The sequence below is a fragment of the Panthera uncia genome, chromosome A2, assembly GCF_023721935.1.
Source record: "Panthera uncia isolate 11264 chromosome A2, Puncia_PCG_1.0, whole genome shotgun sequence".
NCBI classification, from domain to species: Eukaryota; Metazoa; Chordata; class Mammalia; order Carnivora; family Felidae; genus Panthera; species Panthera uncia.
The window spans coordinates 99,987,406-100,002,062 of record NC_064816.1 but is presented as its reverse complement, the minus strand read 5'-3'; the positions used below and the strand labels follow the sequence as shown (position 1 = coordinate 100,002,062).

Here is a 14,657-nt window from a genome sequence, read left to right as displayed (position 1 = left end):
AGGAGAATATGTTAAATAACTGTTTTTAAACTAACTAAAACAATTAAGTGTGCCTCCTATAATTTATAGCCAGAGGATAAGCTAAACTTCAGAAGAGAAATCTGTAACATGGGACTTGAAAAGGGATGTACATTTTTTGTGATCAAGTTGACCCATATTCACAGCTATTTTGTTATGTCAAGGAACGTTTTATTTAGATCCATGTCTATCATAGAGCGTAGAATACTGACCCTAAAAATATATACCATTACATCTGTTCACTTAAAAAGAAAACAGACTAAATACTGAGAGAATTGATGGGTTGGGTTTCCTTACTTTTCATCATTTCTGTGTAAAAATTCTATACAAGAAAGATCCAAAGAATTGATCTTTTAATACTAACATTACTTAAATCTCACTAGCAGCTTAACACGCCCACATAAATCTATTAACAGATTGATAGATTCTTTCATTGAATAGTGGCCAATTATTTCAATTACCCATTTTAACAGATGGAGAAGAAGCAGGATTGTGGCCCATGAGTTAAATCACTTTTAAAATAATACAAGCTTGGACAAAATTCTCCATTCTTCCAATTATCAGAATAACATTTCCTATCAATAAAGGTATATTTTATTCCTTATGTATTTTACAACAAACTTAGTGCAAACCACCTACATGAGCATTTTCCAAACAAAATAATTAGAAAATGTATTTTATATCATTCTGCAAATAGAAGATTAATGTAGAGGTCTTCAACATATTTTCACTAGTGCCACTATAGACTTCTATTTTTATCACAGGCAATAATGACTGAATGAGTGGTAAGAAAGACAAAAATATTCTTTACACATGGAAGTACATTAACTGGAAAAAAATCTGGATAATTATTGAAATCCAAATTCACATTTAATGATAGCTTAAATAATGAGATCAATTCAGTTAGCTACATCTGCAGCAGCCAGGTTATAAGATTCAAAGTGAAACAAAAAAATAAAAATGAAACATAAAGAATTCTTAGAAAAATACACAATTAAGGTCAAGTACCTCCTCACAGCATGAGAGAATGATTAGACATTTCCATACCTGAAACACGTCTGCTTTGTTCTTTAATAAACTGATCTCCATCTGCTCATGCCCTTGGAAATTTTTCAGCAGTACAACCTGCTGTGCTCAAGCCCCACATAACTTTGTACTTCCCTGTTCATAATTAACTAATTATGCTCTAATCAATAGTGTAGATCCTGATTTTACAATGTAAATCAGATAAATGAGATAATAGCTGGGGGTCAATCTCATTTTATTTACAAAGCCCAGCGTGAACATCCAATTTCATTATATCTTATGTACCTGAACAGCAGTGAATCTTATCAGCAGGACTGCAGAAGTCTTAGAGTGAGCACTGGGAGAAAGAGGCCTACGTTTTTTAAAGTATTGGCAAACCATGTCCATCTCAGAAATATTTTTAATCACAATCCTTAACATTATGTATATTTACAAAGTGCCGACTCAGATAAGTAGGAAAAAATTGATCTCCATATGCCATGCAACCCTAAAGCTGAGTCTCTTAAACAAGTTTCACTTGTCAAAAACAATTTTAGAAAATAATTTTTTTTTAATGTTACATTCCACTCTGCTATACAGAGTCCTTCTACATTCCTTGAATAAATTTTGGTGAAATATTCATAAAATATTCTCATGTTGTGAATCAAGTACAACAAGTTTGTCAAAAAAGTAAGTTTTGTCAAAAAAGGAACATTGTTTAAAAAGAGTGGTCTCATTAAGTTAGGATATAAAAACAAGGAAATAAGATAATGGTAATAAATGATCATTATTTATTAGTCAGCAATCTATTTTTAATGCCGTAAATGTACAGTCAGAAAAATACCAAAAAATACATGAATAATGATGGCATAGAAGTGAGACATAAATCATTTCTAAACTTAAGATGGATAAAGGTTAAGACTAAACTTTTTTTCATGTTCAAACATAACCCTAATATCAAATCTTTTTTTAACAAAGGAATCAGTGAGTTATGGACAAAGGCTATGTTTTTTGATTCACTTCTGTAATCTAAAGTACTGATTTCCCCATAATTAAAATTAAAAATTAAAAACATAAAAATTAAAAAAAAATTGTTTTACTGAATTTATAAAAATAAAGACATTGTATGTATTGTAGATGAAACTCCCACAAACTCTTTTATCTAGAAACAGATATTTCTGAAATTTTAAGGGCCCTTTTACATACATTAACTCCATCCTCAATCAATCAAGGACAACCACAACACATTGATTCTTTTAAAAACCATTACATACAAATGGTTCTCAAAGTGGTGTCCCTGGCCAGCAGCATCCCTCAGGAACTTGTTAAAAATGCAAATTTTCAGGCCTCATCCCAGACCCCCTGACTCAGAAACTGTAGGGAGACAGGAGGAGGGAGTAAAGTTGAAGAAGAGGACAATAAGTAGGTGGAATAACACAACAATCTGTTTTATCAAATCTTTCGTGGGATTCTAATATACTATAAAGTTTGAGAACCACCACTATATACTACTATGTCATTCTTCTTGTATTTCAGAGTCCTTTAATTTCCCTCCTGATATTTTAGTATTTTTTTTTCATTTCCCTATTACGTGACAAATAACCATAATTTACCTGGCATGCAAATTTTTCGTCTGTGAAATACACACCATTTAGTGCATATTTTCTTAAAGACACATTAATATCTTCTTTGCAGAGCAACTGGGCCAATCATGGAAAAGAGTTTTAAAACTGTGGAAAAATGAGAGCACTTAGGAGATTATTAGGAAAGTATGTTTTATTCTACTCCCTTTAAAAGTTCTCTTACTCTAAATACATGTTTGCAGGACCTTATGAATTAATGAGATTTGTATTTGTGAAGTGTGACAAAGATTTTAGGGCTAGCACCAAATATGGAATAGCATATCCACCACTGGAGACTGCAAGATGGAGAATGATGATAATGTAGTATCATAATTAGAACCAAAGTGGAAAGGATTTTGATTAATAGTAACACCAAAACCACAAGGCTTAATGATTTCTCAAAAACCCAAAATAAAATGACCACTAGTAATTTCTCAGCATATAACAAAGCAGGGCCAGGAAGATTAACATATTCTTTTAAGGAAATGGCAATCTGACATTTTCTTATAATCAGCTGCAGGTCAGCAATAGTAATAATTACCAACTTTTTCTTAAGCTTATGTAGAAATAAATAATGAGTCTTTCGTTATTCCTAAAAAAAAAAAAAAAAAAAAAGCCAACTGGTTTTGCTACAGGCTATTAATATTTTTCCTCCAATATTAAAAGATCTTTTGATAAGTTAATCTCAGTTTATACATACTTTATATACATATTACTTTTATTAAACATCTTATCCATAATATGGTTCCTTACTATAACTATAGATAACTACCATACAGCAACTTTATACTTACACTTGCTTTTGATTATTTATAACACTGCCTACTCTATTCCTAAAGTTTTAACTATTTTTAATTGCCACTATACCTGAAAAGATGTCCAAAACCACAATTATAAATCAGAAAATTCCAAGAGACATGTTGAGAATTACATGTATATGTACATTTCAATTTCAGCAAAGAGTCTCTTCTAAATCAGTTCAAGATGGAGTGATGGAATATTCAACATATGTCTGTCGTTGATTTAAAACTGGATCATTAAAACTTGAAGATCAAATTTTAATTCTGTAAATCTCTGGAAAAATACAGATGTTGATGAAGATCTTTCAGCTGGCAAGCTGTATAGTCATTAAGCTTTGTATCTCCCTCCTTATTTCATAACCTCTTATTTAAGGTTGAGAAAAATAAAATTATACTGAACACAGAAAGTTTGTATTAAATCAATAGACTGAATAAATTTGGGTATTACTAAAAAATACCTAGAGATCAACACAGATATATTTTACTAATGAGGTTAAAATCTGAAGTTGTAATAGTTTCATGCTAATAATATTAGTGCTTTCACACTAGGATTAATGAGCCAAAACTAGAATGGCATAAGCTTTCACAAGTCTTTCACTTTTGCTGAATAATATAAATAGAAATAACCTTTAATATAAGAGTCTATAGTTGTTTCCCAATGTTAACATTTCATATATGAATATATGTATTAAGCTGGATTAAACAGGATAGCAGACTAGTGGAATGCATTGTCTTTCTTGTTACTGGTATTGTTCAACAACAACAGTGAGTAGTAGCACATTGCATTTAAGTCCCACAGGCTTCCATAGCTCTTCAGTAAGTCCAAACACCACATGTCATCATTTGCCAAAGAAGCAAGAAGGAAAGACATCACTTAATAAGACAATTCTGACAAGACATTATCTACTATTTTTCAACAATGCACATATCAAATATTTCTGATTAGTGCAAGGAAAAAAAAAGTAGAAAAAGAAAAAAATAGAAAAAAATCCACACAGGCAAATTAACTGCCTTGTCAGTCCAAGCAACAAACCAATCAATTACATTCTATCCAAACCTGACAAGCAAAGGCAACTTTTTGCAGTGATAAGCTTATGGGAAGGATAAGATAGCTGTTCTCCTTTACTTTATGTACTCTATTGAGAGTGTTATCCACATTTTTAAAATCACACTTATAAAAGAGGTTTCCAGGATTGCCTCCGAGGATGAGCTGTGGCAGAGTTGGGTCTCATGAAGGGTATCTACACAGTAAAGTGATAAGAAAAGAATATTAACATTTAAAGATCATAGCAGCTCTGTACTATGTCTTATGAAACATACTAACAATACCACAGTAGATTCAAATAACATATGATCTGGTCCAAAGAGACAGATACCCTAAATGCCATGATCTTGTATAGGTTCTTAGTAGTTAAAATGAAATAATTTTATCATTTGAAACATTGAGTTGCCTCCTCTTGTATTATTATTGTTGTTATTATCAGTTTTAGTTGTCAAAATAAATCTATCTTACTAAAACAAAAAAGAAAATATAAAAATGTTGGAGGGTTTATATTTACATAAGCAAACATGTATTTGATCAATAAATATTTTGAAAAATTGCAATCTGCTGTATTTTCTTCAACTATGGCAATTTAACATAGTTAAACTATGCTGAATGCTTGAGAAACTATGCTGAATGCATACTGTATGCAACTGTGTTGAAAACAAGCACACCTAATAACTACAGGCTGGTTCTACTCAACTATAGAATCTCAGAGAGGAAATTTTCAAACGATTCTTATCCCCTGTGCCTACACTGCCTTCCTTTGTTAAAGACTATATTAGAAATGTTTGGTTACAATTGTAAAGAGTATATCCCTAACTAGCTCTTTTAGTGGAATGTGCAACAAAAATGGCAGAAAATACACCTCACTGTAAAGACCTGGTAGATTATGAATGTACTAATTTTAGCCAAAATTTCAAAACTTATTCATTTCCATTTATTTCTCAAAATTTTCTCTAGTGTTTCTTGTATTTACTTCACTATCAACTTGTATTCATTTGCTACCTTGGTGCCTTTATTTTCTGGAGAAATTTTAGGTGCTTAGGGATTAGAAGAACTTTTTTTTTTTTTTTTTTACTGTGATAATCATAAAAATTTATTTATTTCTTTCAGATACCCATGTAGCTGAGATGAAACTGCCAAAGTAGTCACACATTATAGAGAAACTTCATTTTAATATATAACTACTAGAAAGATGTGTTTAATGCTTCTAAGTTCCATTGAGAAAAAGAAAGTGAAAAGTGGCACAATCACAGACACATACAGCACTACTGAGAAGAGCTACCATGCCAAGCTGAATAATTTCCAAAGAAAGCAAAAACAAAACTGTACAAGAAAAAAAAGAATGTGAAACACAGTTTTCAGAGAAACATACTTCTTGACATATGAGAAATAAACAGAGTTGAATTCCCTTGTTGAGTCACAGGCAAACAGAGAGGGAAGGCTGAATTCCCTTGCTGGATAGTCACATGTGTTAACTTTTCTCTGTGCTTCAGTCTCTAAGTGAAGAGCTTTAAGCAGATTCTGAATGTGATATTGAGAACTGCTTTGACTGCAAGCTAAGAACTATGAGATAAGCATAATGCAAGAGGAAGCAACCACATCATTTACCACAGAAGTATAATTAAATCTTAATTCCAAGTGTAAATGATGGAGACTAGCAGACAACCCAAAAGATATGTTGTACTTAACTCTGATAGGAATTTGAACATAAATACATTAGATATCATGGAAATCTGCTTTAAACCCCAATTAAATCTAAGCTGAAATTTAACTTAGAAAAAAACTAAGAGGCTATTGCTAATATTTCTCTATCATAAAATTTCACTTAATATTCCAAATCTCCCTTACAGACAGAGTAAGCAGTGTGACTTGTTTTGGCTACTATCTTCCAAGGACAAAAGACTGACTATGTGGTCTTCTACATCAGAGATCAAGTTGTGGCTTTGTATTTATTCCACATGTATCTAGTAAGCTTACCTATAAATTAAAGTAGGAAAAAAAAAGAATTAAGCATTTTTAAAGGGCTTCCCTGATGCATGCATCAACAGTCAGTACCTTGAAGAGTTGGAACTGCAGGCCAGGAAGCATCTACTTCTGACCCAACAAAGTCAACTATGCTAAAGTAGTGTCGTCTGGAGAGAAGTATACCTCATGATTAGAGCATAAGCTACAGAGTCAAGACTACCCCAATTCTACCACTTTCTAGTTGTGTCATCATAGACAAGTAATTCTTAGTCCTCACTCAAAAAATATGGATAAAATCTGCATCTATTCTTGGGATTGTTCTGAGGAATACATGAGATAAAATATGGAAAGCACTAACTAGCACAGTGGTCCATAAAAAGCACTCTGTAAATCTCAGCAACTAATATGAAGAGCAGATTTATCAAGCAGTATAACAGTATTTACTGGAAGGGAAAAAAACTGTATTTTAATACATAATTTATATAATTGCAGTATGTAACTGGAATAATTTCTATTTCATTATGCTTAGTGCTCTGTACCTCAGTTTCCTAATTTCCAAAGTGGAAATGTGAATACCTCATAGGACTACTGTAAAAACTGAATGAGATGACACATTTAGAGAGCAAAGAATAGAGACTGGGACATAGTAAGCACCTAACATGAACATTAAATCCTAGCCATACAGAATTTAAAATAACATTTTTCTAGGTTCAGCTACAAATGTTAAAAATATTAGAGTCACGGGGCGCCTGTGTATTTCAGTCGGTTAAGTATCCAACTCTTGATTTCAGCTCAGGTCATGATATTATGGTTTGGGACTTCAAGCCTCGCATCAGGCCTGGGATTTCTCTCTCTCTACCCCCCTCTCCCTGCCCCTCCCCCAGGCTCGCTCTCTCTCTCTCTCTCACAAATAAACTTAAAAAAATCTTTAAAACATTTTTAAAAATGAGATTCCTATACATTATTACATTGATATAAAAATCTACCAACTCCAAAATTTATACCCAGTGTTATTTTCAAATTCATTATATTATGTTTATTTCATATGTCCGAAACTATACAAAATCAATACAAATCAAAACCTTGTTACAGAAGGAACAGATGAAAACAGGATGTTTGATTAATAAAAAAAAATGAGAAAATATAGATGGTTTCTAATACTAGAACTTGGATTATGCTTGTTTTGTATGACTCCAAGGACTGAAATTATTAAGGAGAGACACGTCAGTTCACTTGAAGAGAGAAACTACAAATGGTCAGACCTGCCTCAAGAGAAAATGGGTTACTAGGGGTGTCTGGGTGGCTCAGTCGATTAAGCACCCAAGCTGACAGCTCAGAGTCTGGAACCTGCTTCAGATTCTGTGTCTTCCTCTCTCTCTGCACTCCCTTACTCGCACTCTGTCTCTCTCTCTCTCTCAAAAATAAATAAACATTAAAAAATTAAAAAAAAAAAAAAAGAAAGAGGAAATGGGTTACTTACACAATTCTATCTGGGGCAGAAGGTCTCTCCCTGTCACTTAGTACTGAGTGATACTAGGCAGATGATTTAAGTGGTGGATGGATGGCGGGATTACAAACTTTGAGACCTTTTTCAGGACTGTACAGTATTTGTTTTGGAATCTCTTCAAGTTATGTAAGTTACAAAATTTGAGAAAAAATAAAGTTGATGCTTTACATATAAGAAAATGACTTCAGAGGTAACTTAAGTCGAGTCATGCATCTAGCTAATAGCACAGCTGTGGCTAGAGTCCCAGTCTTCCCAAATAATTGAATACGTAACAGATAATCTCTTCTGGATTACTTAAAATATTAACACATTGCCATGGAAAATAATAAAACATTTCAAAAACAAATTTTACTGAAAAACGGATGAGTGAATGAGAAATATTTCATTGCTATATATACTTGAAATTATGATGTTTGCTACTCTAAAATTGCTTACTCCAGAAATACCACACTTCACTATGTAATTAATATATATCATGTTCAGGCTTTTGTTTTCTTTAAATACAATTACTCGTCTACAATGTACTTAATTTTAAAAGAAAAATAAAATTAAAAAATTCAAACACTGATAACATATAACATAAAAATATTTATGAACATACAAAATTATTTAAGGGTTTAGTGTTTTAATTAATATAGATTTAAAAGTCAAAGAATGTCATATTAAATACTGAATGTGCAAGGCATGTTAGCCATTCCACACATCTAACAACATCACCAAATGAGTATACATTTTCTTTTTAATGTAAATTTTATCAGAATACACCTTAACAAGAAAAATTCAGTGGCAGCTGGATTACCTTCATTATCCAAATAGGAGTACTGTGAAAACTAAACATCTCTTCTCAAATTTTACTAGTAGAAAAGCATTCTTAAAGTAACTAAAGGATACCTGGGTGGCTCAGTCAGTTAAGCATCCGACTCTTGGTATCAGCTCAGGTGATCTCATGGTCCTGGGATGGCATGGGCCTGCTGGGGATTCTCTCTCTCTCTCTCTCTCTCTCTCTCTCTCTCTCTGCCCTGCCCCCATGCTTGTTCTCTCTTTCTCTCTCTCTCAAAATAAATAAATAAATATTTTTAAAAAACAACTAACTGGGGTGCCTGAATGGCTCAGTTGGTTAAGCATCCAACGCTTGATTGTGGCTCAGGTCATGATCTCACGGCTTGTGGATGGGAACCCCATGTTGGGGCATCGCTGAGTGTGGAACCTGCTTAAGATTCTCTCCCTTTCCCTCTGCCCCTCCCCAGCTCCCACTCTTGCTCTCTCTTAACAATAAATAAACTTAAAAAAATAATAAAGTGTCCTTCACCAGATCCAGTTTATTTTCCAATTTCCTCTTTAGGTTCCTTTTATAATGTACTACACGGCAACATTTTATGTTCAAAAACATTAACTTAAATCACTGATCACTGCTTTTTAAAAAGCCAGGTCTAAGGCAAAAAGGCAACATTCTTGGTGGTAGGGATAGCCAAGTAACTTCTAAGAACAGTGATATAAAACATTCAATTTTAAATTTTAGACTTGTGCCGTAAGACATCTCTCTTACCCTAAATTTGTTCAGTAAATGTTCATGACAGCCTTGGAATAATGCATTTGGAGAATAATGTAAAGGCAGGGTCTAGTGGAGAATAAAGAAGCAGAAGAATGCATGGCCTACTCTGAATATTAGGGAGGATACTGGTAGGCTTTCTACAATGACTGCAGCTCATGATTAAGCCATTTTATTGGGCAAGAGAAAGACCCAGAAGTTTGGAGAACTGAGATATATTAAAGCTACAGAATGCAGTTAAACAGTGGCAATAAAAATGAGTAAAGCCAGGGAGCCTGGGTGGCTCAGTCGGTTAAGTGTCCTACTTCGGCTCCAATCATGATCTCACAGTTCGTGAGTTCTGGCCCCACAGCGTGGAGCCTGCTAAGGATCCTGTCTCCGACTCTCCCTGCCTCTCCCATACTCGCACTCTTTTGCTCTCTCTCAAAAATAAATAAACATTTAAAAAAATAAAAAGTTGAATCAAAGCAAACAGAGTGGAATCCATGGATGTCTCATCAGAAGAACCACAGAAAGAAGGCAAGAGAAAACACTGAAGAAGCTAAGGTGTACAGAATAATGTGGTAGAGAGCAATGAAACAGATGTTGAGAAAGATCTCAAAGAAGCCACAAAAATGAAAAAGGGAGGGAATGGATATCAAGAAATATTTTGATGGAAAATTGTTCCCAATTTATTCTGATATTTGTAGTTTTCAAATAATATACCACAGCTATATTTAAAAACTTTTTTTGGAACAAAATCATTATAATTCTATGAATAAAAGTAAATTCACTAAGATGCTATGAGATCATAGGAGTTTAAACTCTTCTTTTTGAAATTTTTTATGTATATTTTTATAACAAACAAAACTTAAAATATACATGTTTCCACTTACCGGTCTTTAATTTTTTTAATAATAAGACTTTATTTTTCAAACAGTTTTAGGAAAACTGAGTAGGTATACAAAGATTCACATATACTCCCTACACACACACACACACACACACACACACACACACACACACACACGCAGGCACGCACAAACACACGTGCTTTAAATTTAAATGTTAAAGTTTGCATTTTCACATAACGGGCACTTTTGATAGCTCAGGGGTAAGGAAAAATGAAAAAGAAGAATGCCAGATAGAAACAGAGGAAGAAACAGACATGTGAAAATTTGGGAATGTGCACACTTCCTTGATTTTTATTCAGTGTAATGCTATTGGACAAGTCTCTTGAGTTAGACACAACAGAGATAAATAAGAACTTTGAGAATCTGAAGGGAAGAGACTTTCAGATGAGGAATGAGCTAGCCTTAACTGCCTCTAGCATTCAGTGTATATTTTAAGATTCTTACATTAATTGTGAAGTAGTAAAATAATATTTGAAAAACGTGAGTGATACATTAAGGATATATATTATAAACACTAGGGCAAATATTAATTCTTAAAACAGGGCCTAAATAAGACAACAATGGAGATAAAATGAATTTATAAAAAATACTCAATGCGAAAGTAAGCAGAAGGAGAGAATAAAAAATAGCAAAGACTAGATGAAATAAACAGAAAATACAAAGATGGCAGATTTAAATCCAACCATATCAATAATTATATTAACTCTAAGCAATGTAACCCAGTTAAAAGACTAAGATTGTCAAACTGGATAAAACAGTAAGTTCCAACTATATGCTGTCTACCAGAAGTCCAATCCTTTTTTTGGATTGGGGACTTTTTATTTATATTTTTGAGTTTATTTATTTATTTTCAGAGAGAGAGAGAGAGAGAGAGAGAGAGAAAGAGAGAGAGAGAGAGAGAGAGAGAGAGAGAGAGAGAATATCAGCAGGGGAGGGGAAGAGTGAGAGGGATAGAGACACTCCCAAGCAGGCTCCGCACTGCACAAACAGTGCAGAGCCCAAAGTGGGGCTTCAGCTCACAAACGGTGAGATCATGACCTGAGCTGAAATCAAAAGACACACAACCAAGTGAGCCACCCAGGCGCCCCAAAATCTAATCGACTTTAAATACAGTTGTGTGTATGGGTGTCTACATATGTATGGAATACATATCTCCATGTATCTAAAAATATATAAAATAATTATAAATATAAAGCTATTTTAAGCATAAAAATATAGATAGAAGTAAAGAGGAATAAAAGATACATCATGTAAACAGTAATCAAAATCTTATCAGAGTGCTAATATCAGACTAAGTAAGCTTCAGAATAAGAATGTTACCAGAGATTAAAAGGGACATTACATTGATAAAGAGACGAATTTGTCAAGAAGAAATAATGTATAAAGCAAATACTAATAGAACTGAAAGGTGATACACATAAATCTACCATTACAGTCAGAGACTTTAATACTCTTAGTAATTAATAGTACAAGTAGATAGAAAATAAATATTTATAAAAACACCTGAACAGGGGCACGCAAGTGGCTCAGTCAGTTAAGTGCCTGACTTTGGCTCAGGTCATGATCTCACCATTCATGAGTTCAAGCCTCACGTCAGGCTCTCTGCAGTCAGCTCAAAGCCTGGAGACTGCTTGGGATTCTGCGTTTCCCTCTCTCTCTGTCTCTCCCCCACTCTCTCTTTCTCTCAAAAATAAAAACATTAAAAAAAATTAGGGGCACCTGGGTGGCTCAGTCAGTTGAGCATCCGACTTTAGCTCAGGTCATGATCTCACAGCTCATGAGTTCGAGCCCCACAGAAGGCTCTGTGCTGACAGCTTGGAGCCTAAAGTCTGCTTCAGATTCTGTGACTCTCTCCCTGCCTCTAACCCACTTGCATTCTGTCTCTCTTTCAAAAATAAACATTAAAAATGTTTTTAAAAATTAAAAAAAACACCTGAACAATAAATATATTGACCTATTTTTATAGGACATCCCGTTCAACAAGTGATGCATATACATTCTTTTCAAGTGCACACAGAGTAAGATAGACCATATTCTGGGCCATAAAATAAACTTCAATGAATTTGAAAGAACTGAAATCATAAAAAAAAATTCTTTTTATAATTGTGTTTTGGCCAAGAGAACTGCCCTTCCTCTCTTAAGTCTCCAAAAGTCAATGATCAGGTTCAGCTAGGAGAGAATGGAGCTCTTGATCTTATGAGGTCCCTACATAAACACAGCTCTAGTATAAAGACTTGAAAAAGGCCAACTCATTTGGGTTTGGATCAATAAATATGGGAGCATATGCAAAAAAAGGCCAGGGATATTTAAACTCTGAGGTATCATGCCTATGTTGTTCACCTCTGAGTTCCGTAACTAAGTCCAGCATCTGGTGCAAAGGGTCATAGAATAATTATCTGCTAAATGAATACTTTTCTAAAAATTTCCCCAAAGACTTGGAACTTAATATAATGAAAGGGTAAATCCAAGGGCTAGAGAGAGAACTGGCATAGGTACTGTTAGGTAGCTTATACCTGTGAACCTTTGTAAAACCACAGATGCCCACGCTTCAACCCCATAGATTTATACTACGGATTTAGATTCTCCAAGAGGTTTTTTTTTTCCTTTTCGCCTGTTTGTTTGGTAATTCCTTCCAAAGGTGATTTACATCCCCAGCAAGCTTAGAACCATGATCTTAGGGCTTCAGCTAAAAGGGCTTCTGGTATAAAGCAGTGGTTCTCAAAGTATGCCCAAACTATCAGAATCAGCATTAATTGAGAACTTGTTATAAATAAATACACATTTTGAGGCATGTTCCCAGAACATCTAAAACAAAATTCTGTGGCTTCATAATCCTGTCAAGTAGTATGAATGTATCCTAAGAATTAAGCACCTCTCCTTAAAGGAGAGCAAATGGAGCTGGTATGAAGGAAACACACACAAAAAAAGAGGTATGGAAAGAAAGCTAAAGATAATAATAATAAAGAAGGTAGGAGACAAATTACAAATATTTCACAACTTAAGGTGGACTAGCTAACATTCAACTAAGCAAAGATAAGTTTTATTTACATGGAAATATTTTGATCACTAAAATAAATCTTTAAAAAATCCCACAGAGAACTATACTACCTCATCTTGAGGATCTCTCCTACTTGGTAAACTTCTCTGGACTAAGTCTGTGGCCCGGCTCAACCAAGGACACCTATATCCAATTCTTTCAGTTTCTCCATTCTTTCCCCCCACTTCCCCCTGCTTTTTTTTTTTTTCAGTTCCTCCATTCTTATAGAACATGATTTCCTACTAGTCCTTCAGTATCCATTCAGAAACACACTCATTTACAAAAAAGTAAAGGTAGTAAAATTAGGACTGGATACCTGAGTTGTACAGAACAAATCTGTAACAGTTATGAAATCTATTTCCAGAGTCTGATTCCTCTCTATATTTATAACCCCATAACTTTAAATGCATTCTGGAAATTTCTAAAGCAACACCCGTAAAAAGAAACCTCATAATCCCAGATGATACCATTCATCTATTGTATGTCTCCAAAAATTAATATGGCCACTCATCTTTCTGTTACTAGCATCACCATTCTTTTCAATTAATTATCTTAGTCAGTTTGGTTTAACATTCTGTTTTCTTCCTTGTCTCCCTGTTTTGGTTAATAGTGTTTTAACGTCTAGTATGAAGTTAGGTCTCCTGAATCTTTCTAATCCTTCAATTTTTCCATCACTCAAGGTTCCTAGCACCCAAACCTGTCTACCTCCAGTTGCACATTCCTTCATCACATATCAATCTTCTAAAGTACTATATACTCTCTATTATCTCTTGCCTTCAATGAATCCCCATTAGGACTTTTAAAATCTATAGTTTGAATCTAAGGCCACACCTACCTTAAACCTACATTATACCTTATTCCAATAATCTCACATGCGATCAGGTGTCTTTATTCATGTTCATCCATTCTCTTGAAGGATTTGCTAGTTCTCATCTTAATCTCCTGAAACCTGCCCATAATTCAAAACCCAGCTCAAATGACACCTTGGTTTATATTAAGATTTCTCCCTTATCCTCTTAGGAATATTCCCATGATCCTCTAAGTTCTTATGTTTCTTATATATCCTCCGTCTAACAATTTGATGGATGAAAAAATGGATTTTAGCATCCTTAGTAAATATGAAACAGACCAGAAAATAAATCTGAGACAAAACACAGGACTCTTATTTTAAAAAGGAATGAAGAAAAAAAAAGATTTCATAATTTATTTACAA

General features: G+C 33.8%; 1 protein-coding gene and 1 long non-coding RNA gene across 5 annotated transcripts in view; one reads left to right on the top strand and one right to left on the bottom strand.

Annotated features, from left to right (window-relative positions):
* The window catches only part of PHF14 (PHD finger protein 14), a 209,249-nt gene that overhangs the window by 64,820 nt on the left and 129,772 nt on the right, over positions 1 to 14,657 (bottom strand). Inside the window, exon 17 of one of the 4 annotated variants that reach the window (XR_007460008.1) lies at positions 3,513 to 4,686. The exons of the other annotated variants lie outside the window; for them this stretch is intronic. The gene's annotated coding sequence lies outside the window, so the exon portion shown is untranslated. The remainder of the gene's footprint in view (positions 1 to 3,512; positions 4,687 to 14,657) is intronic. 4 annotated transcript variants of the gene reach the window in all.
* LOC125929948 (uncharacterized) overlaps positions 1 to 14,657 on the top strand; it is a 184,209-nt gene that overhangs the window by 150,740 nt on the left and 18,812 nt on the right. The window lies entirely within an intron of this gene.